This window comes from Echinops telfairi, unplaced genomic scaffold (assembly GCF_000313985.2).
Source record: "Echinops telfairi isolate 266 unplaced genomic scaffold, ASM31398v2 ScPeMD7_29;HRSCAF=101, whole genome shotgun sequence".
In the NCBI taxonomy this organism is placed as follows: Eukaryota; Metazoa; Chordata; class Mammalia; order Afrosoricida; family Tenrecidae; genus Echinops; species Echinops telfairi.
The window spans coordinates 911,011-934,342 of NW_022103926.1; the positions used below are offsets into that span (position 1 = coordinate 911,011).

Genomic DNA, 23,332 nt, shown 5'->3' on the forward strand with positions numbered 1-23,332 from the left:
AAATCAATTAGAAACCATGACCCCAGCCTACTGCTTTGAGAAATGAGGAACTCGAGGTCTTGCTAGAAGAATACATGGCAAAGACCATGTCCCTAGAGAAGGAGAGATGGCCGCTGGGGGACAGAACCATCAGCTAAAGATGGAAGAAATGGCAGAAAAACATGGTGGCTCAAGAGTGTGGCAGTGAATGGTGACCAAGCTTTAGACTCTAATGATGAGAACAAGCAGGCCCCCTGATGGCGTCGGAATTCCAGTCCTTGCTACAGGAACTGGCAAGAAATCAGCAAAATCAACACGGCAGAGGATGAGACTCAGGAGAGAGGCAGAAGCTCTGCTCCCAGGCCTGAGCCTAAAGTCAAAGTCATGTGAGCAGACAAGAGGGCTGGGTCCAGAGGGCAGCTGGGCTGAGGCTCCACAGACTCCTCCACCAATAGTCAGAATCATTCTTGACACATGATGTGAACAGCTGGCACAGGAATTCCTTTATCCACATGAGTCCTGGTGTTTTCTTAAAGCAAAACAGCTGCTTCATCAATGGGAGGCTGTCTTTCATGTAGCACTCAACTATTATAGTTCTAAACAGGAGAGTAGCAGAAGTTGAACAATTTTGGTGGTTACATATTGTGGTGTCAATTTGGGACTTCAGAGGATTAAGAGTGAAGGGGTGTATTGTTGCACCTGCCAGCTGAAGGCAAACTGCTCCGATAGTTAAAAAAATAAAAAGAGTGAAGGGGTGGAGTCTAGTCTGCCAATCGGGTCATAACCAATGAAGCCTCTGTGTGGGCATGGCTTTCACCTGAGAATTCTGGGAACTCTGGTATTTCCAGCTTGGAGGTGGGAGACAGACTCTCTCTCGGCTCACTCACTGGGAGGCATTGCAGCTGACAGGACACATGGAACTATGCTAGTGCCCTGAGCTAGAGAAGCCACATGAACCTACCCTGATGCGATCAGACCTCTGAAGCTGATTGAGTTGGGTTGGGTTGAGTTGGTTTGGTTAGGGTTAGGTTGGATGAGTTTAGTCAGGGTTGGGTTGGTTTGGTTTGGTTTGGTTGGTTAGGGTTGAGTTGGGTTAGTTAGGGTTGGGTTCGGTTGAGTTGAGTTAAGTTGGGTTGGGTTGGTCTTTTTTTTTCTAATCATTTTATTAGGGGCTCATACAACTCTTATCACAATCCATAGATACATCAATTGTGTAAAGCGCATTTGTACATTCATTGCCCTCATCATTCTCAAAACATTTCCTCTCCACTTAAGCCCCCAGCATTAGGTCCTCATGTTTCCCCTCCCTCCCCGCTCCCCCCTCCCTCATGAGCCCTTGATAATCCATAAATTATTATTTTGTCATATCTTGCCCTGTCTGACGTCTCCCTTCACCCACTTTTCTGTTCTCCATCCCCCAGGGAGGAGGTCACATATAGTTCCTTGTAATCGGTTCCCTCTTTCCAACCCACTCTCCCTCTACCCTCCCAGTATCGCCACTCGCACCACTGGTCTTGTAGGGATCATCCACCCTGGATTCCCTGGATTTCCAGTTCCTATCTGTACCAGTGTACATCCTCCAGTCTAGCCAGACTTGCAAGATAGAATTCATATCATGATAGTGAGAGCAGGGAGGAAACATTTAGTAACAAGAGGAAAGCTGTATTTTTCATCATTGCTACATCGCACCCTGACTGGCTCGTCTCCTCCCTGAGACCCCTCTGCAAGGGGATCTCCAGTGGCCTACTAATGGGCTTTGGGACTCTACTCCGCACTCCCCCATCATTCACTATGGTAAGATTTTTTGTTCTGATGATGCCTTATACCTGATCCCTTCGACACCTCGTGATCGCATAGGCTGGTGTGCTTCTTCCATGTGGGCTTTGTTGCTTCTGAGCTTGATGGCCGCTTGATTACCTTCAAGCCTTTAAGACCCCAGACGCTATACTTTTTGATAGCCTAGCACCATCAGCTTTCTTCGCCACATTTGCTTATGCACCCATTTGTCTTCAGTGATCCGTTCGACACCTCGTGATCACACAGGCTGATATGTTGTTCCATGTGGGCTTTGTTGCTTCTGAGCTAGATGGCCGCTTGTTTACTTTCAAGCTTTTAAGACCCCAGATGCTATATCTTTTGATAGCCGGGCACCATCAGCTTTCTTCACCACATTTGCTTATTCACCCACTTTGTCTTCAGCGGTTGTGTCGGGAAGGTGAGCATCATAGAATGCCAATTTAATAGAATAAGGTATTTATATGAGGATGGGGAAATAGATCTGTGTGCCTATATTTATAGGTTTAGTATTAAGGTAGCAGAAGGACAATGGGCCTCCACTCAAGGGTTGGTCTTAATGGATGAGTCAGAATCAACTCTACAACAATAGTAAATGGTGTTGAAGAGCAAGGAAGTCACTTTGAGAACTAAGGTGTGCCCTGACACAAGATACAGTGTCTTTAGTCAACTCATATGCATGGGAAAGATGGACAATGAATAAAGGAGGCCACAGAAAAATTTGTACTTTTGAATGATAGTGTTGGTGGAGAATATTGAAAATACCATGAACTGCCAGGAGACCCTCAATGAGATGGCTTGACAGTGTTTGAAACAATGGGCTCAAACAGAAGAACAATTGTTAGGATAATGCAGGTCTGAGTGGCGTTTCCTTCTGTTATACAGAGAGTTGCTATGAGTCAGAACTGACTCAACAGAACCTAAGACCAACAACACTTACCTTGGATAATACGCAATGAAAACCGAAGTTTTTTCATTGCCAAGTTGTAGGAGTACTGAGTCACTTTTTTCTGAAAGGGGACTGTCGGGTACGTAAGTTTAGGAACCCATGAACTAGAGCATCCATGGCGTGAGGATGGGGGACTGTTTATTTTGGTGGTGACAAACAAAGCTTTCAAACACTCCCTTTAAAAAGTATCTACATAAGATCTAATTGACAACAGCAACTCAGAAGGATTGATGAGCCGCTTATGGGAGGGGCAGGGAGTTGGTGTTCATGATGGCTTAGGTCTGGGCAGTACTTCATTCTGATGGGCATGGGGAAGCTCGGAGTTGGAATAGACTCAACAATAATGCAGCTCTGTGAGACAGCCACTATCATTGCTTCCATTTTTCAGAATCTGGTCTCAGGAAGGTAATGTGACCTGCCATCCAATTCAACAGTGTATTAGGCTGGGTTGACTAGAGAAACAAATCCAGAGACACTCATATATACGTAAGAAAGAGCTTTATATCAAGAATTAATTATATTTCAAGAAAACATCCCAGCCCAGTCCAACTCGAGTCCATAAGTCCAGTACTAGTCCATAAGTCCCTCTTCAGACTCATGCAGCCACATGCAATGATGCAGAATGCTGAAAGATCATCGGTTGGTGGATGAAAAGCCTTGTGGATCCAATGGCAGTGGTAGCATCACAGGGCTCTGGCAGCAATAAGGGTCAGCCAGCAAGAAAGTGAAGGCCGAGAGAGAGAAGGGGAGGTTCCCAGGGCCCTCCTTATGAGAAGACCACATCCAAAATGAGGCACCATCAGATTGTGACCTGATGGACAGGTTGAATACCACCCCTACACTTTGCTGTATCTTCAAGTTGACATGAAGTTAAATAATGCCCACAGTTAATGCACGTTCAGTGCAGTGGCATTGACGGCATTCTGCCAATTCTGGCTCTATTTTCACCTTCCTTCTTGGAGTTATTCCAGATGTAACATTTTACAGAACCCTGGTTTACAAGGAAAGGAGCCCTGGTGGTGCTGTGGCTTCGTTCTTGGATCTGCTCACCACAGAGCCAGCAGTTCAAAATCACCAGCCTCCTAAAGAGAGAAAGACAAGTCTACCCACTCCCAGAAAGATTTATAGCCTCTGGAACCCTATAGAGGCTCACTAGAAATCAGAATTCACTAGAAGGCAATGGGTTTAATTGGGTTTTTGGGTTTGTTTGTTTTGATTACCAGTGGTGAATTCCTTCATGGGAAAACAAACCCCAATCCAAGCCTGTTGCTGTTGAATGGATGAGAATTCATGGGATCCCTTGTGCTACAGTGTGGGACATTCCACAGGGTCTTCTTGATTATCATCTTTATGGAAGCAGGTTTCCAGGCCTTACGACTGAGGTGCCCCATGGCAGTGGGTTCAAACATCCAGGCTTCCCATTCGTTGTTGAACCCAAAACACATGGGCTTTGAAACAACTTCATAGGAAAGAAAGGGAGATCTAACACATAAAAGTCCCCCAGGAATCCGGCCTGCAGGAAGCAGGAACATCTAGCGGAGTGTCGCCTGTGAGGACGTGCTGGCCCCGAGCTCATAGAGAATTGCAGAAAAGCAGCAGCTTGCTCAGAGGAAAAGGCGTGAACATTCAGAGACATCTTTTTAACAAGCCTCGATAAAGACTCAGGGAGCCCGCTGGCCCAGATTTGAAGGAGGGGGCAGGCAGGGAGGAAAAGAGGAGGCAGTCTGCAGTTAGAAATGGGAGAGGAACACAGACTCATGGGTGGACGTGGAGGATGAGCCCTGGCTCCTGGCCACCCTGTGCATAGCAGAGTAGAGCTGGCTCCACAGTTTTTGAGGGCTGATTCACCAGGACTTTCTCTGGAGGCTCCTCTTGGTAGACTCTTGACCTTCCCACCTTTTATTGAACCGCCAAACGAAATAGCCATGTGTACCACCCAGAGACTCCTTTCGATGGAGAAGAAGGAATCCGACTTTTGGCACTGAACTCAAAGCATATGCCCACCGGCCGTGAACCTGGATCCAGATGCTGCTTCTTCTCAACCCCTTGCTCTTTGAACAGTCATCTCTGTCTCTGAGCCTTGGTTGGGAGAGGAAGGGGGTAAACTTAGTCATCTGTAAGATTCCTCTGCTAGATTGCTGGGGAGCGAATTCAGGGGACAAGACTAGAACTACCCCTCTGAAGAAGCTGTCGTAGACAAGACTGGCTGCTGATCTCCTTGTTCCAGAAACAGGCACCTAAAGAAATGCATTAGAATGGCTGAGGGCCAGGCCGGGCACGAAGAGGACCTGCATTCAAATCCTGACTATCTTGTTTCATCACTTTTATGCACCCTGGCTGGCACCATGGTTAAGCCATCATCGGCTGCTAATTGGAAGACTGGTGGATGGCACCCACTTGGCCACCCCATGGGAGAGAGCCCAGGTGATCTCTTCCTGTAGAGATGTCAACCTAGAAAACCCTATAGGGCAGTTCAACTCTGCCACATGGAGGGGATATGAGTCAAAAACGACTCAATAGCAACAAAAGATTGTTGATTATAGGATACTCTAATGTGTCTCTGAGCCCTGGTGGCACAGAGGTTAAGTAAGTGCTTAGCTGTTAACCAAGAAGTTGGTGGTTCAAACCCACCAGCTGTTCCAAAGTTACAGCCCCAGAAACACTACGGAGCACTTCTACTGTCGTTTGAGGTCGCGATGAGTTGAAATCGACTCAAGGGCAGGGGGTTTGGGCTTTGTCTTTTGTGAGTCAATGAGGAAGGAAATGTGTTGGCAAGAAAATGATAACTCACAATGATAACTCAAACACAGGTCCTCAGAGGTAATTAGACATGGAGTGACCATAAATCCAAAGCTAAACCACCACCACATGGTGATTTCTACTTAGAGCGAGAGGCCATCTGGAGTTTGCAAAACATTCCATCATGGTGGATGCAGTCAGACTCATTTTTCTCCTCCGGAGGGGCTGATGAGTTTGAACCACTGACCTTGTGGTTAGCATTCAAGCCTAACCACCAGCACCACCAGTGCTTCTTGTCTTAGCAGTTCCACACCAGGTCATAGCTACAAAACAATGAAAACAGAGCCTCAAACAGTATGGGTCCACCCATGCTCATCACGGGGTTATTCACAATAGTATTGGAAACAACCCAAGTGCCCATCCAGATGAATGGTGAGTCTATCCCTACAATGACATGTCATTCACCCCTCAAGAGAAATGACCTTCTGATAGACGCAGAGAAAAAGACAGATCTGGAAAACAAGATGTGGAGGGAAACCAACTTGACCTAAAGAGAAATTATTGGGTGACCTCACTGATAAGGAAGATCTATAATATGCAAATGAACAGGGACAGAGAGCAGACTGTTGGCTCCCTTGGACTAGAGGTGCCGGTGAAGAAGAGGGACGCTCTGGTCTCAGAGTGTCTATCTGGGGAGCAGTGTGGAAGCAAACAAGTAGGGGCGTGGGAATTTAGCTAATGGCATTGAATCATGGTGAAAAGGACCGATTTTATATCTATCTTATCAGGAGGAAGAAAACAACTGTGACACTGTCAATTGTAGGACACACTCACATTTCAGAGACGTTCGAATGTGAATCAATGTGCCTGTGAGAGGAGACAGGATCCCCGGCAATGTTTGCTTAGCACGAGGGCCCTGGGGATAAAGGAAACAATGATGTAGAGTGCCTAGCAACAGTGTGTACTCAATCAATGAGCGTTGCTAAGGATTAATTGAACAGGGGCTTAGTAACTGTTTCCTGAACTGAAGGTACAGTCAAGGGGTGATCCCTTTTTGTTTTTGAAAGGCGAGAAAAGTGGTTCCCCAAGAATGGTTCCCAGAACTGAGCTGCCACCGCCACCCCCTTTTCTCACAGGTGGTCTTTGATTAGACGTAAGAACTGCGTTCTGTAAGTGTAAACATCGTTTGTCATTTACTTCTAAAAAGAATGAAAATGATAGATGGTATGTTCGAGGGATGGCTTACACGCAGGCGTTCCTCCCTGTTTGGCCTAGGGAATCGTTTTCAGTCTCTCGGGGAAGCCATGCTTTCCTCTCTCCTGCGTGGTCCCTGGAGATAGCTGCCCCCATGGCTCCAGTAAAGGGTCTTGTGGAATCTTGCCAATCCCCTAGGCAGTCAGCGTGTGGGCTCCTGATTGCAATGATCCCACCAAATGGCATAGACCGGAGCTCAGCAAACTGCAGCCTAAAAGCCGTATGCAGTGCTTTCGATACATATACGTGACCCTGAAATAAGATCGAAAATGGAAATACAACTATCAGACTTCAGTTATAAAATTTTTAAAGTATATTTATTATTCAGATCATGGGGATTGCATTGGTTTGTAAAAGTATATTTAATGGCTCTCGAATACTTTTTAAATTGCTGTGAGGAAAGGATTGGCTCTTCCATCCCAGCAAAAAGCTTGCTGACCCCTAGCATGGACCACTTCTCTTGTTCTCCAGAGAACAGTGAGTCCCTAATGAAGACATAGTTACTTTGAGCTGCTAACCGCAAGGTGAGTGGTTCAAACCCACCACCTGTCCCTCAGGAGAAAGATGAGACTGTCTCTCTCAGTAAAGCCGGACAACCTTGACAACCCGGGGAACAGTTCTGTGCTGCTCTGTCCAGTCAGTATGAGTCACAATGACCTTGACACCCATGGGTTGGAGACACAGAAAGGGATGAAAGAAAAGAAGAGAAAAAAGACTAACCTCATAAGGAAGCTGGATCACAGAGCTGTGAGAAGTCGAGAGGGGGAAATGTGCAAAATCAAAACCCAATTTTAAAAGAAGGTTGAATCAAAATAATTCCGCAGCCTTTGTTCTTCCATAGCTTAAAGGCTGTGTCGTCAGGAGGCTGCCATGGTTGGTTAGGGATCAAAGCTCCAATTCCATTTGCGGGTTGGGGATCATTCTGAACACGCTCACTGCTGAGAAGGAGGATGCGGCAGTGGCCGTGAGCAGGCCTCTGAGAAGGGTGGAGAGCAGAATGTCTGACTAGCTGGGCCTTATCTGCAGAGTGCGTGCTCAGAAGGGTGGGGGCTGCTCATGTGATGAACCAGCTCTTCGAACCGCTGAACCCTGCCCAGTTCTCACGGACAGAAGCAAAGCTGAGGTCCTGGCTGCTCCTTATCTCTTGACAGGGACACTCCGCGATGCCTCACAAATTGGATTTGAGCGATTCTTATCCACCTTGTCTCTGCCCCCAGTCTGGAGCATGCTGCTTATCCCAAGAGCTTAAAGGGACCCATGTGGGCTTCCAAGACTGTAACTCTTTATGGGAGTAGAAAGCCTCACCTTTGTTCTGAGGAGTGACAGGTGGTTTCTAACTGACCTTGCAGTTAAGAGCCCAACTTTAATAACCATAATGGCCACATTTTAATGGGCAGTGTTCTTTATACTATTAATGAATTAAAAGAACCCTACTATGCTCCTGCATTATGCTTTGGGCTGCTAAGGTCAAGGTCAGTCATTCAAACCCACAAGTCACTCCTTGGGAGAAAGATAAGGCTTTCTACTCCCATGAAGATTTACATGCTCAGAAAGCCAGAGGGGTGGTCCTCGTTTGTCCCATGGGGAGGTCACAGTGAATCAGGGGTTTAATGGCAGTGGGTTTGGGTTTGATGACGTAAAAATCGAAACATTAGACAACTGTGGTAGTTACATAATCTGGTGTCAGTTTGGGACTTGAGAGGCTAAAGAGTGAGGGGGTGGAGTCTACTCTACCAATCGGGTCATAGCCAATGAGGCCTCTGTGTGGGCATGGCTTTCTCCTGAAGATTCTGGGAACTCCTGTATTTCCCCCTTGGAGGTGGGAGACACTCTCTTTCTCTGCTCACTCCCTGAAAGACTCTCTACTGACAAGGCACATGGAGCTATGCTGATGGCAGCAAGAACCCTGGACCTGGAGGAGCCATGTAGAGACCCCTGCCAGCGCTGAGATGCTTACAATGCCACTCAACCCACAAGACTTCCCACTCGCTTGCCTCAAATCTTCCTGCATTCAGCATCATTGCATGTGTTTCATGAGTCAGAAGAGGAATTTATAGATTGGTATTGGACATATGGACTAATATTGAACTTGTGGACTTGATCTGGACTGGACTGGGATGTTTCTCAATATTCAGTTGTTCTTGTATATAAACCTCTTTCTTACATACATATGAGTGTTCATGAACTTGTTTCTCTAGTCTACCTGGACTAACACAACTACTAACTGAAAGATCAACCATTCAAAATCACCATCTGCTCCTTGGGAGAAAGATGTGGCAGTCTGCTTCTGTAAAGTCTTGGAAAACCCTCAGCACACCTGAAAGGTGGCCATTAGTCATAAATGATTCAATGGCAGTGGGTCATTTTCCTACTTATCTGTGTGCTTGTAAAAGACATGGTTGTGTCCAATATAGTTCTGCCCAGTAGTGTCAGGGGATTCACTGGACAGAACACAACCTTCAGGAACAGTTTGCTCAAGGAGCAGATGTATATTTTCATTCCTCATTGGCACCTGCCTCAGAGTACCTCCTGGGTTCAGAATCCCGTGCACCTCCTGATTACATGTTAGGCTGCAACCTGCATGGTCAGCAGTTCAAAACCACCAGCAGCTCCTGGGGAGAAAGACTGGGCTTTCTATTCCCATAAACAGTTATAGTCTCAGAAACCCACAGGGGGATTGCTAGGAGTCAGCATTGACTCAATGGCAGTGAGTTTATTTGGGGGCCCTAGGAGTGAAAGCAGGACACACCTTCCATCACAGCAGAGGCTGGGGAAACTGTGGAAGCTACTCCGTTGCAGGGAGAAGTGGGAGTCACACACACACACACACACACACACACACACACACACACGTATGGAGACTGTTTGCCAGGTGCCAGGAGCTACGGGAGCCCATCCTAGGGTGCCTCCAGGTCCTTGTCATGTAACCATTTTACAGATTAGGGGAGTGAGGCCGAGGTCCAAGGAGTCTTGACTTTCTCAAGGCCACACGGGAAGTGGTTGGATGGGTGGGGACCTCAGTAACGAGGGAGTTAAGTAATCACCTCAGAGTGACACAGACTGGGTAAGCCCTTAACTACTGTGCCACGAGGGCTCCTTTCGAAAAGACTGCATCTTACAAAACCAACCAACAAGGGCCGTTCAGCTCTGTCATGTGGGGTCACTGGGAGTTGGACTTATGCAAAGGCATGTAAGGACAACCACAACCATCAGAGCAACTCTCTTCACTGCCATCGTTGCGCCCCCTATAGGACAGGGTAGAACTGCCCCTGTGGGTTTCTGAGACAGTAACTCTGTACAGGAGTAGAAAGCTCGTCTTTCCCTCTTGGAACAGCTGGCAGGTTGTAACTATTGACTTTCTGGTTAGCAGCCCAGCCCAGCATAACCAGTATTCCACCAGGGCTCACCACCATCAGATGGAGGGGTGGGGTGTGTGGTGGTGGTGGTGGGGGGACAACATAAAAAAGCAAGGACTTGGCATGATCGTAGAAAACATTAAGAGCACTGGTGGTGTAGCGGCTCTGCCCTTGGCTGCAATCCACATGGTCAGCAGTTTGAAACCACCAGCAGCAACTCAGGAGAAAAACTAGGCTTTCTACTCCTGTAAAGTTACAGTCTTGGAAACCCACAGGGGTCACTATGAGTCAGCATGGACTCGATGGCAGTAAGTTTTGGAAGCAAAATAGTGTCATTGCAAAAAGACAAATACTGTATGACCTTACTTCTATGAGATAAGAGAACATATAGAAACCAGAGGTTATCAGTGGTTACACGGGAAGAGTTAAGCATTGGGCTGCTAACCAAAAGGTCAGTGGTTCAAACCCACCCGCTGCAGAAAGATGAGGCTTTCTGCTCCTGGAATGGTTTATAGACTTGGACACCCAATGGAGCAGTTCTACTCTGCCCTATAGGTCGAAATTTACTGGGTGGCTTTGGGTATATAGATAATTCCAAGACCCTTTTGGATGCAAGTCCCTCTTCAGAGCCCAGAGAATCGACTTCAGCCAGTTCATTCACCACTTACTGAAGGCATTTTCCTTATCTCCAGTGAGCAGGGAACCCCAATAACAGCAACTAGGAGGAGAAGGCCAAGGAGCTCTCGTTCAAAGCTTGTGTCTGTGAGAGTGGGCGGCCATGGCCTCGGCCACAAATACAGACACAGAGGCCCAGTGGCAGCAATTACAGTGGTGAGAATAGTGTCTGTCCACAGGGCACCAGTTAGGCGACAAGGCAGGTAGAATGTGGAGCTCGTGATGTTCATGGTGGGCATAAGCTGTGTAGGACATGGAAAGAGTATGGACCAAACACACACGAGATACACACAAACCCACAGCCACTGAGTGGATTCTGGGTCATAGCAACCCTGGGGGAGACAAAATAGAACTTCCCCATTAGGGCTCCAAGAAAGTTTGTCTCTATTGAAGCAGGCAGGCTTATTTTCCTCCCATGAAGCAGCTGGTGGGTTAGAACCACTAACCTTTTGGTTAACAACCTTATGCTTCACCCGCTGCAGCACCAGGGCTCCATTGTGCAGTCACCCCTGTGTTCATGGGCAAGTGACACCACCTTTCTAGGCCAGACCTATAAAATGGAAATCATTCACACATTCAGCCATTCCATGAATATGGACCAAGCTTGGGCACTGGGGAGACAGCAATACACAAGTCTGGTCAAGTCTTACCAGTGAGACTCACACGTGTAAAGAGTCATCATGAGTACAGAAAGAGTGAGGGTACCAAACCCATCTCTTTGAGGCCGACAGAGCCGCTGCTGCAGCCCCACTGGACAGATGAGCAGTCTGTCACCCAAGTGCAACACGAGATATCAGGAAGCTTGATTCTCCATTCGAGCCTCTTCCCAACTATGCCAGGTGCTGGTGGTGGGGGTGGGGGAGCAGGTCTTATGGTGGGAGAGATCCCAAGGCAGGTGTGATGTAGGCTTTTTCCTCCATTTGGCACCCTAGAGAGACACCTTCATCATAAGGACTAAAGCCACCATCTGCAGAATCTGTTCTGGTCATTGCCATATCGTCCCATAGTCCCCCGCCTATCTCTATCCAATGATAAGATTGCAAGATCTCCCAGAGAAGATCTTAAATAATGAGATGTGATGCTAAGAGTTCCCCTCAGCTGGAGGGCTAGTATCCAGTACCCACCCTCTCCTCCACCCTCCACCAAAAATAACCCCCAAAACCAACTCATTGCCATCAAGGCAATGCCAACTCATGGCGATGGGTCAAACCTGCTCCTGTGGGTGTCCAAGATGGTAACTCTTTATAGGAGTACAAAGCCTCCTCTTTCTCCCATGGCTTCGAATTGCTGACCTTAAGGTTAAGGTCCTAACGAGTAACCACTATACCACCAGGGATCCTGCAGTATCCATTAAACATGCTAGAAATACCTGTTGATCCAAGAAGGAATAAATGAGAAATGGAGAGAGAAACGGTAAGAGAAGAAGTAGGGGGAGGAAGAGAAGAAAAGAGGAAGGGAGGGGCATATCTCTGTTTTTATCTAACAGTAAACATTGCATTGATGGATGGGAGGGTGGGCAGGTGGATGGTGGATGGATGGATGGATGGATGGATGGATGGATGGATGGATGGATGGACGGACGGACAGATGGATGGTGGATGGGTGGACAGATGGGTGGGCATATGGGTGGGTGGATGGATGGAAGGATAAAAGAAGAGTGAAAAGAAGGGAGAGAGGTAGGAACTGGCAAACTTCTTTTGGAAGAGTCCATACATGGTAAACCAATGGGGACTGAAATATAACTCAAATCTCTTCATTGGCTCCCATAGCTTACCCCCTGCCCTGACCATCCAACTCTCCCACCAACACCCCCATCCCTGGGTCTTTGAAGCCTAATTAAATCTTACCTCTGCTGTCCGTTCCAGCCCACAGAGATGGATCTTTTCCGAACTCTCATGTTCCCAGTGTCTAATTGCCAATTAGCATCATGGTCGCACACTCTCACTTCCCCTCAGCGACACCTACCAAAGCCACTTGTTAGCATCACAGGGCCGCGGGAGGTCTGCCTGGGAGAAGCGTGGCTCTGCCACTGACTAACAGTGACTTTCGGAAGTCACTTCAGTTTCTGAGACTCCAGCTGCCCCACCCCCCACCCCATGAAGTTAGAGTTTCTGCAGCTTCCCCATCTAAGTGCTGGGAAGTGCGTCTGAGAATCCGTGCAACAAGTTCTGGGAAGGCCCAGTGCACAGCAATGACTGATTTTGTTGCTCCCATCGTGTTATGAATGCTCCTTAGAGGCAAGGATGGCCAGACTTGGTCTCACGTACTTTGGACATGTCCTCAGGAGAGACCAGTCCTTGGAGGACACTGTGCTTGGTAGAAGGGCAGCAACGAAGAGGAAGACCCTCAGTATCGTGGCTGCAACACAGGGCTCCAACCGCAACAGTCATGAAGATGACACGGGACCACGCAGTGTTGCATTCTGTCGTGCGTGGGGTCACTATGGACCGGAACTGACTAAGGACACCTAACAGCAATAACATCGTGCTGTGAATGCCTCTTCTACCTAACAACCATGGAGAGGTCTGAAAGACAACCACCACCTTTCCTCCTGGTGAGAGTACACGCATGTGCGGCACACTCACATTCACTGGCACACACGTACTCCTAGCCTGTTGCTATTGTTCATGCTGTCAATTCAGGAAATCGATGTAGATTGGTTGTTGCTATTGTTGGGTTCGGAAGTAGAAAGCCTCATCTTTCTCCTGAGGAGCAGCTGGTGGTTCCCAACTGCTGACCTTATGGTTCGCAACCCAATGCAAACCCACTATGCCACCTGGGGTCCTTGGAAGAAGCTAGGGTAGTTAAAAATGAAGACTACCGGAACCCAGCCTGGAGGTTCTAGACCATAAACTCTGCAGGCCGGGCCCCGGTGGTCTCCAGCCTGCTCCTTGGGTGGTTCAGCCGTTGAAGAGCTAATGAACAAGCCTGATGGAGATTTGTGTGTGGTGCTTCCACAGCCTGGCGAATTCTGACCCTGACTCCCTCCCTACAGGGAGACCCAGACGGGGTAAGTGACTTACACAAGGTCACACAGCCAGGCAGGGCCAGGTGTGGGGCACGAGCCAATGGTCTCAGTCTCCCAGCTCTGCCAGCTTGATGCCATGGCCTGCTCTACAAGAGGAAAGAAAATCCCCTATACTCCTATGGAGCCCTGATGGTGCAGGGGTTAGGCATTGGGCTGGGATCCACATGGTCAGCAGTTGGAAACCACAGCCACAACCTCGGGGAAAAGACTGGACTTTGTACTTCCATAAGCAGTGACCGTCTCAGAACCCCTAGTGGGTGACTGAGTCAGCATGGACCGGGCACGGCGTGAGGGAGGTGGTGCCCTTAGGTGTCATCAGTCAGTTCCTTATGCGCAACGGAAGGAAGCACTGCCCTGTCCTGTGCCATCCTCACAAGTGTGCTTAGATTTGAGCCCTCTGTTCCTGCCATTATGGGAAACTTCATCTCACATACTTTGGACCTGCTATTAGAAGGGACCAGTCCCTAAAGAAGGACATCGTGCTTGATCAAGTTGAGGGTCCAGAAAAAGAAGAAGGCCTTCCATGAGATGGATCGACACCGCGGCTGCATCAGTGGGCTCAGACAGAGCAGTCGTTGGGTGGTGCGGGGCTTCACTCTGTGGTACACGGGATGCTATGAGTCGGAACCGACTCGCCAACATCCAACAACACTGATGCCAAGCGTACAGCTTGTCACTGAGTACCCCTTGCCCACAGACATGGAAAACACTCGATAACTAGGGACATGGATCAAAAGAATCATCGTCAGCACCATCGCCGTTCTTCTCCAAGGACTTCGAAAGTGGGAGAAAGTGGGGAATGGAGAGTTTGGGGGAATGCCCGGCATTTGTGAAGCAGAGCTGGTGCTGTCTGGCGCAGGGAATTCGTAGCTCACTACCTCTGCCCTGTCGCTTCTGCTTTTAATGAAAGCATATTCAGCATGGGAATTAAGTCCTATGAAAGTGGGCTTGTGACGAAGCATCAAGGGATCCAAGGCCAGTTTAATGGGTTATTTTCGTTCTGCACAATGTCTCAAGAAAAAAAAAATCAATAATGGCTGAAGGAATGCACCATCCGGGGTCCAGCTGAAAAGTCCTCAATGCCAATGTCTGTTGGGGAGAGTTAATCCTCAGCGAGCTAAAGCAAACTCACTACCATCCAGTCCATGCTGACCCATAGCCATCCTGTCGGACAGAGTAGACCTTCCCTGTGGATATCCGAGACTGTAACTCTTCAAGGGAGTAGAAAGCTGCCTCTTTCTTCCTCAGAGAGGCTGCTGGTTTCAAACTGCTCACCTTTCAGATCACAGCCCAATGCGTAACCACGACACCACCCAGGGGTTAATCCCAGGGGCCAGTGAATCAGAAGAGAGGCTCACAGATAGCAACTCAGGGGAGAGGGGAGAGAAGTGAAGTGACCAACCCTCTTGGAATTTCCTCATGGATACTGCGTTAGCCCAGGGGGAAGAGAGAGGTTTAAGAACATGTTCCCTGGGTGTAGGAGCCCTGGTGAAGCAGTGGGTTAAGCATTGATAGGCTAACTGCAAATCCGATGGTTCAAACCCACCAGCCACTCCAAAGAAGAAAGATGAGGCTGACCACATACCGTGGAAGTCCTATATTGTTGTTGTTGCCGGGTGCCCTGGAGCTGGTTCCGACTCATAGCAACCCTGTGTGCAACAGGAAATACCGCCCTGCCCTGCACCATCCTCACCACTGGGAGTCGCCAGTGTCAATCTCTCTCATCCAAAGTCTTCCTCTTTTTCACTGCCCCTTGACTTTCCCAAGCATGACGACCTTCTCCAGGGACTGGTCTCTCCTGACAACATGGCCCAAGTTCATGTGTGGCAAAGTCTGGCCACCCTGGCCTCTAAGGAGCATTCTGGCTGTGCTTCTTCCCAAACAGTTCTGTTTGAGCTTTCATACATGTTTGTGTCATGACACTTCCAATAGTCCTCACCAACACCACAATTCCAACGCATCGATTCTTCATCAGCCTTCCTTATTCAGTGTCCAGCCCTACTGGATAGTTCTATTCTTCCCCATGAGGTCACTATGAGTCTGAACGGATTGGATGGCCATGAGTGGGTCCCTGAGTGGGACAAGTGGTCAAGTACATGACTATGAATCCAAAGGTTCAAGGTTCAAATCCACCTGGAGGTGCTCAGTCAGAAAGGCCTGGCAATCCCCTCTGGACCCAGAGCTGTTGGATTACCCTCTAGGGTGCAGTTCTACTGTGACACTCTGGGGTCGACACGAGTCTGAGTGGACCCGATGGGAGCTGGTCTGGCCTCCCACTGGTGCCCTTCCTCTATGTGTCTAGCGTGTAGCCATCCAGGGTCCACAGGGATTTTTAAGGGATCCAAGCCTATGAAATCCCTGCTACTCCGACCCCCACGCAGACACCCTTTAATGCTTAGAGTAAATCCTGCCCATGGTCTCACACATGCTGTTCCATGTACCTCCTGCCTGTCTCTCCCAGGCCTCTTGTTTCCCGCCCGCTCTCCCATGACACGTCTGCTTACAGAGAGCCAGCCCTGGGCCAGGGACTGCCATGCTGAAGCCTGAACCCAAACAGAAGCACGACCCCAGCTGCCTTCGCGCCAATTCATACTCCTAGTGACCCCATGAGTGGCCAGGCAGAGGGTTTTCCGTGGCTGTGATCCTTCTGAAGCCAGGCCTTTCTTCTGAGGCTCTGAGAGGTCTATTCAAACTGCCAACCTGTTGGCTGGTAGCTGAGAACTCAACCACAGGCACCAACCAGAGACTCCTCGTAGGAAACCAGTAGGAATTTATGGCAGCTGTCTGATGAGACTCCACGGAGCCTGAAACGTGGGTGGCAGCCATGGTGATGAAGCGAAGTCCACAGACACAAGATTAATTCAGAGGTCAGTTGGTAAGGGGTGCTGACAGATTGATTGGATGTAGAGGGTAAGGGGGTGCTGCCTTGGATTAGGATGGGAGTCACTAGGGCACTGCAGAGGCCTGCATTGTCATGGTAATGCTGCATCCCAAAACCCAACCAAACTCACTGTCATTGAGTTGATGTCAATGCGTAGTGACCCTATAGCACACGGCGGGCCTGTCCTTGTGGGTGTCTGAGACTGTCATCCCGCAGAGCAGAGCGGCTCGTAGGTTAGACTGCCGAGTTTGCAGTGAGCAGCCCAATATGCCACCAGGGCTGCTTGTAGGGTTCTAAAGCCACTTGAAGAAAGCAAAAAATAGATATGTGTGCCAGCCATCCTTCAACTCAAGGCATGGAGAGAGGGTCCAGTCCCGGTTCTCCAAGGCTTAAGCAATTTTGTTTTGCTGATGAGCGGCAGCAGGCGGCTCACACAAAGTTTGTTGGGCAGATAACTTGTCAGGCTAAGCCTGGGAGGGGCCCCCCACTGGTGAGGAAGCCAACTCAGACAGCAAGATTGGTTCGTCTCCTCAAATTGATGCCATCTAACACTAAGAATCACAACCAACACCAAGCCAGTCTCTGCTCCGCTATTACTGGCCTTAAGCAGAGAGCTCGCTCAAACTGTCAGAAGCCATTAGACTCTGGGGCTGGCTGATTGTGGGGGAGGAAGGTGGGCATCTTTTCAAGGACAGGCTGAACACAGAGAGACAAGAGTGTCAGGGGCCCTGGGCCAGCAGCCTTGGTGGAGGAATTCGATGACTCAAGGCGGTAGATGTCCAAGAAGAGGATGTTGCTAGCCCAGTTGAGGTCATGCATTGCATCCTTGGTGGGGAGAGAGATTGGATAGTTGCTGATGGAAAATTGGTACCATCCCAAAAAGGCACTTTGCAGTCCGGGTAGGAAAGAAACGCACTGGGCTCCAGGAACAAACTGAAGAAGCAAGTGGCGGATGCAAACTGGGCTGCCTGGGAGGTCAAGGGCTTTGCAAAGAAAGGGTCACTTCTCATTCAACACCACCACAGACCGTCATGTTGCTGCTGCTGCCCATCCTAGAGTTTGCCCCCTCCCATGCCTGCTCCATACCGGCTCTTCTCCCTGTCGGACTTGCCGGCTTGATGAATGGGGCCGCCGTATGTGTAGCTGAGCCGGATGGAGACGCGAGGGGGGGGGCGGGCTGCCATTATCTCTGGCTCTCTGTTCATTGCCCACACCTGATCCATCTCCAAGTCTTGCTGAGTTCAACCTCCTAAATACTTCCCAAAGGAGCTCTCTGTTCTCTGTTGGCTGCCCTAGCTTGCCTGGCCAATAGCCGCTGCCCTCCCCCATCGCCCAGCATCCCACCTTCTCCCCTCTCATTGTGGCAAGCCATCTTGTCAAGCAATGGCCTGGCCAGCATCACCCCCAGGTCTTTAAAGCCCTGTGTGGCTTCCCCAATGCTCTTAGACCCAAGACCAAAATGATGCGTGTAATCCACCATTCCCAGCGTGGTCTGGGCTGTTGCCCACCTCTCACTGGTGGCCAAGCTGTTCCTGCTGCCTGGAACATCCTTCTCATCCCATTTCCACCATATTCACACTTAGTTCTTCCTCCGACTTGCAGCTGCAACCCTCCCCTTGGTCTCCAGCTCTCATCACGTGTGGGCTCAGATGCCGAAATCTCCCCGTGAGAATCGTAGTCCTTTCTTCCAGAGCCCTGAGCTCTCTGAGGAGAGTAGTGGGTTGAAGTCTAGCTCACAGTGGTGGGAAGCGTGGGTGAGTCCACTGAATCCCACTCCAGACATTCCCTCTGCACGAGTTCCCTAGGAGCGCGGCATGTGACACGACTTGGCCAATGAGATGTAAGCAGATGGTACTGAGTGGGACTGCCGGGAGAGATTCTCAAAGGATGACAGGCTCCGTTGGGATTGCTTTGTCCTTTTGCCCCTTCCCTTGGTTCCTTCCTGGAGCACAGAGGTGGGCCCGAACAGGGCTGAGGCTATCTTCCAGCCACGAGGGGAGGAGCCACCTGATAAAGATGACAGGACAGGAAGACAAGGAGGGGAGGTCCTGGTGGCTGACCACTGTTGGGGTGGGGGCTGTGTCTGCTCTAGGCCATTTCCCACTGGAATAGGAGCTTCTGTGATTAGTCCAAAAATACAACCCAACTCACAGCCCGGGAATCAATCCCTGTGAGTTTCTGAGACCGTAACTCCCCGTCTTTCTCCCAAGGAGTGGCTGATGGTTGCAAACTGCAGACCTTCTAGTTAGCAGGCCAACGAGTAACCACTAGGGCTCCTTGTGACTCCCACCCAGTGGAGTTAAACTCTAAATGACAAAGACCTCCTGAAGGTGGTAGAGAGCAAAGGGGTCATTTTGAAGGCTAAGGCGTGCCTTTCCCAAGCCGTCATCATTTAGCCATGCGCCATGGCGAATCAACAGATGTCTGACAGTAGGCAGTTCTGATGCGCAAGATCTTCTTACGTGTTAAGCAGTGAAGAGGTTATCCGGGGGACACACTGAGGTATGCCACCCCAAGGCCTGGTATTTTCCAGGGCCTTACATACATGTGAAAGCTGGACATGCACAAGGAAGTGAATTGAGGCCTTTGAGGGGTAGCATTGGTGATGGCCACCCTTACAATGGCCTCTGAGGTGGGCAGGGAGTCCCTTATGCCCATTTTACAGATGAGGAGTGTGAGTGAGGCTCAGAGAAATTAAGCACTTGGAAGAGAACCACCCAGTTTTTTCTAGCCCAGGCATGGCTAAGCTCCAAGGTGAGTGTGGCTGCGCTGTGCCTACATCGGTCACCTTCTCAACGCTTCCTCATTGAGCACTTGGTACATGACACTGCATGTGCGTATGTTGAGATAGAAGGACTGGTACCTGTAGGGTTAGCATTTTGAGAAACACCCCAGTTGTTCTTCAGAATGGTTTCGCCGTGGTCCATTCCCAGCAGAACCAGGTGAGTGCTCGGGTTCCTTCACTTGCCAACACTTGCTATGGTCAGTCTTTTTCCTTTGGCCACATTCATGGGTGTGTAGTAGCATGCCACTGTGGGGTGAGTCTGTGTTTCCAGGGTAACTAGCAATGTTTCATGGGCTCTGTTTGCCACCCTTTTACCTCTTGGGTGCAATATCTGTCCAGCTTTGTGCCTATCTCTGGGGGTTGCTTATTTTCCTATTGTTGATCTGTGAGGGTTTGAGATGAGCAAGTGTCCTCTCCCCAACTGTGACTTATCTTTCATTTTCTGAACCATGTCTTTCCAAGGGCCATCACCAAGTCAAACTTCTTCAAGCATGCTGACTCACCGTGCCCCTAGAGGGCAGAGTAGAGCTGCCCCTTGATGGGGCTTCTGAGATTGTCCATCCTGACTGGAGCAGACAGCTTCATCTTCCTCCCTCATGCTGGGTTCAAATGGCCAACCTTTGGATTGGCAACCTAGTGCTTAACCCAGTGCACAGCCTGACTCTTTGTCAGAGGGCAAAAGTTGTTCAATGAAGTGAGGGCCGATTCCTCAGGGCTGTTTGTTTCGTTTTGTTAATATTCTTTGGAGCGGTTGTTTTTAGGGACCATTGAGTTGGTTCTGACCCCTACAGACTCTGCCCAACAGAGTCCTGCTGCATCCTCACAAAGTCCTCCGAGGGCAGCACATTCGCCTGGTGCCCTTAGGGAGTCCTTAATACATGACAGGTTCAGTTGTCATTACATTGAAGGCCAAAGTGGGGCTCCCTGGAAGCCAGCAGGAGGCTCACTGCGTCTGTCCCCCCTCCAGGTGTCCAGGAAAGGTCCTGCTCCGGGACCACAGTGTCCTCCTATGTACATGACCAAGTGACGCTCGAGGTCTCTGTTCTTGGATGGGTTCGGGTGGCAGTAGTCTCCGCAGGTTGCAAAGGGACATTAAGAGAGAAGAGTCAGGCACTTGGAGGCAAGGGCAGGGATATGGGGGACAGGGAGGCATCTCCCCAAGAACCAGAAGCAATCTGAAGTGCTTCCATTAATTCTGTTTTCTAACATTTGATTGTGAATTGGGTTAAGGTTAATGAAGTAGAGCCATGCTCCACCCAACCATTCATCTCGCATCTTGCTCCGTGTCATTGATGCCTGTGCCCACTGTGAGCCTTCACTGTATCCCGCCTCCTCCCTTTGTTTCCTGTCTCCAGCCCACCTTCCTTCTTCCTTCTGAATTATGTCCTGGGTCAGAGCTGCCACTGAGTTGCTCTCAGAGAGCTGATGATTCTGAGGATCCGTCCCTCCCTGCTGTTATTATCCGCCCCTGTGTTGTTCGGTGCCGGCAAGTTGGTTTTGACTCATAGCAGCCCCATATAAACAGAAAGACAAACACCGCCCCTTCTTTCCTCTTGTTTGGTGCCCCTCCACTTGACCAAGCACAATGTCCTTCTCCAGGGACTCATCTCTCCTGACATGTCCATAGTACGTGCAGACTTGGCTCTTATATGGCCGACCTCGGAAGGTGCTGGAATGCATGCCATGGAAGGACATGTGGGCCCACGGGCCGGGCGCTCAGCAGTTGGGCTTTCCATAGAGAAGGGACTCGGGGCTCAGAGAGACAAGACTAGAAAGGGGTAGTGCCAGGGGTGTCGGACCCCAAAGCCCACACTCCCTTGGCTCCAGTAGCGCTGGACTTGGGCAGAGGAGGCAGGGGGGTATCCAGGCAGCCAGAGCGAGAGAGAACTCCAGCCAAAGAAATGTTCCTTCAGAAAGTCACAACGCATTTCTTCCCAAGCAGCTGCGAGGAAAAAATAGAATGGGTTGGAATTAGCAGACCTTTTTTTTCTCTCTCTCTTTTAATTTATAGCTCATTTGTTGACACGCTTTCTGGGAAGCATGGCTTGCTCTCTGACTTGGCAGTGAATTCAATGACAAAATGCTGGCACCCAGAGAACATGGCCACCCAGGAGGGTCCCCTCATGTCTCAGCCAGGGGGCTTGTTTCCTCTGGGCCTCTGAGTGGTCGAGGTCCCTGACATGGTGCTCCCCAGCCTGCAGAAAGTGGAAAAACATAGTTACCAGCTCTGTAACCACAGCAGGCCCATTCCCAGGGCCTATAGGCACAAATCTTTATTTTACTGCCCAGAGTACTGAAGGCAAACAGGACACAGCCAGCCCTCAGGCTGGAGGGGAGCCCGTCAACACATGTCACAGGGTCTTAGCCTATGTGATGGACACTAGAAAAGAGAAGGAACGGACGCAACCTGGCCGGGGGCATCCAGGAAGGCTCCCTGGAGGAGGTGTGTTTAAGCCGGGTCTTGAAAGATAAGTTCACCACGGTGGTGATATGCCCAATACCTGATAGTGGGAGTGTTCAATACTTGTTAATATCCAAGTCTGTTTTCTAGTTGTTTCTCCGAGGTAGCTGTGTGTGCCTCGCCAGACTGTAGGCTGACTAGGGGCAGGGATTGTGCCCCTAACTTTGTTTCTAGTCTCGACAGCACAAGGCAGAAGAACTCGTTAGTCTCTAACACGGCATGATTGACGTTTTGTGTAGGAAGAGGCTTGGCCACCAGTTGGTTGTAGGTTGTTTAGCAGCACCCTTGCTTCCCTCACTAGATGCCAGCCATTAGCATCTCCGCCACCTCCTCCATCCCTCCACCCCGCCCCCCAGATGTGACAATCAAAACTGTCTGCAGGCATTGCCAAATCTGTCTTCCCCTCACCAGAAGGGGCACAATCACTCCCGATTGAAATCCTCAGCTATTCCACCTATACATCCATTCGCATATTCACTTTATTTTTCATTCATCTGTATATTCTTTGAGCAGTCACTGGAAGCTCGACATGGATCAGCACACTGCTGGGCACAGGGACTACAGAGCCCTGACCTCTGTCCCTGGGAGCCCAGCTTAGAGAGGAAATAGGCCCCCCAAATCCAAACTCACTTCTGTGAGGTTGGCTCTCTGTGGCATAGACTACAACTGCCCCCTAGGGTTTCTGGGGCTGTCAATCGTTACTGAAAGAGAAAACCTCATCCTTCTCCCCCGGGGAGCAGCTGATGGGTTGAACCTCCAATCTTGAGGTTAGCCGCCAATGCCTAACCCACCGTGCCATCAGGGATCTTTCAAGAGAGAAAGGGGGCAGCAAATAAGCTATGTCAGGGAGGCACAAAGTTGTGGGAGCTGATAGGATGGAGCAGTGGACAGATGTACTGCTGGAAGGCATCCTACAAGACATAACACCCTTACTGAATATACTCAGAAATCAAGGAGGGAGGGAGGGAAATAGAAAGATAGATATGCAGTAGATAGATAAGTAGGGAGGTAGAGATTAAGAGAGGCAGTAGATAGATGATGATATACAGATAAAAGATTGATAGATAATAGATAGAGATAGATGATAGATGGATAGATAGATAGATAGATAGATAGATAGATAGATAGATAGATAGATAGATAATAGATAGATAGATAGATAGATAGATAGATAGATAGATGATAGATAGATAGATAGATAGATAGATAGAGATAGAGATAGATAGATGTGATAGATATGTAGATAGATGAGCAGGTAGCTAGAGATTGAGATAGGTGATTGATACCCACTGCCACCAAGTCAATGTCAACTCAAAGCAATTATATAGGACAGGGTAGAATTGCCCCTGTGAGTTCCTGAGACTGTAATAGCTTATGTGAGTAGACAGCCTTGTATTTCTCCCACTGAGCAGGCTGGTGGTTTCAAACTGC

At 49.3% G+C, this 23,332-nt stretch overlaps 1 protein-coding gene across 1 annotated transcript in view; it reads left to right on the forward strand.

Annotated features, from left to right (window-relative positions):
• SEZ6L (seizure related 6 homolog like) overlaps positions 1-23,332 on the forward strand; it is a 222,260-nt gene that overhangs the window by 53,423 nt on the left and 145,505 nt on the right. The window lies entirely within an intron of this gene.